This window comes from Rhinoraja longicauda, chromosome 5 (assembly GCF_053455715.1).
Source record: "Rhinoraja longicauda isolate Sanriku21f chromosome 5, sRhiLon1.1, whole genome shotgun sequence".
Classification (NCBI taxonomy): domain Eukaryota; kingdom Metazoa; phylum Chordata; class Chondrichthyes; order Rajiformes; family Arhynchobatidae; genus Rhinoraja; species Rhinoraja longicauda.
In genome coordinates this window covers 83,373,831-83,374,861 of record NC_135957.1, presented here as the reverse complement: position 1 = coordinate 83,374,861, position 1,031 = coordinate 83,373,831, and the positions used below count along the sequence as shown (strand labels likewise).

Below are 1,031 nucleotides of genomic sequence, written 5' to 3'. Positions count from 1 at the left end.
GGAATGCTTCCTGTACACAGATACATCTGGTCGAAACGCCATTTGCATCATTTAATTCAGTAAACACCTGCTGCAAGAGCAGTGAAGACAGACACTTGGCCTTTATGACAAGAGGAGTCGAGTATAGGAGCAAAGAGGTCCCTCTGCAGTTGTACAGGGCCCTAGTGAGACCGCACCTGGAGTACTGTGTGCAGTTCTGGCCTCCAGCATCTCTGGAGAACATGGATAGGTAACGTTTCACAGAGTGCTGGAGTAACTCAGCGGGTCAGGCAGCATCTCTGGAGAACATGGATAGGTGGCGTTTCACAGAGTGCTGGAGTAACTCAGCGGGTCAGGCAGCATCTGTGGAGAACATGGATAGGTGACGTTTCACAGAGTGCTGGAGTAACTCAGAGGGTCAGGCAGCATCTCTGGAGAACATGTACAGGTGACGTTTTATATGGGGACCCTTCTTCAAACTGATAGAAACTTGTGCAGTCACAGGGAGAACATGCAAGTTCCACCGAAGGCACCGAAGCAGAAATTTGCTCAGCCAATTAAGTCACAGGCTCCACGTGTTGGTAGAAAACACCAAAATAATCTACATTTAAATGTAAAATAAAGCCTTAATTAAAGAAAATCCTACGGCCATACTACCCTGAAAATGCCCGATCTCATCTGATCTTGGAAGCTAAGCAGGCTCAGGCCTCGTTAGTACCTGGATGGGAGAGTGCCTGGGAATACCAGGTGCTGTAGGCTTTTACAGGGAATCGAGGGGTTATGGGGAGAAAGCAGGAACGGGGTATTGATTCTGGATGATCAGCCATAATCATATTGAACGGCGGTGCTGGCTCATGGGGCCGAATGGCCTCCTCCTGCACCTATTTGCTATGTTTCTATCCAGACAGCAGCCGGGATCAGGATTGATCTCGGTTCTCTGGATCTGTGAGACAGCACCCCTTCTCTCACCGATGCACCATTGTGCCACCCACTTAAGTCTCATGGTACCACCTGCTTTTGAGCTGATTAAGATTATCATTCGGATAAACGTT

The 1,031-nt window shown here is 48.6% G+C and overlaps 1 pseudogene; it reads left to right on the top strand.

Annotated features, from left to right (window-relative positions):
* The first annotated feature begins 619 nt into the window (after positions 1-619).
* LOC144594120 (5S ribosomal RNA) lies at positions 620-738 on the top strand (annotated as a pseudogene).
* The last annotated feature ends 293 nt before the right edge of the window (positions 739-1,031 follow it).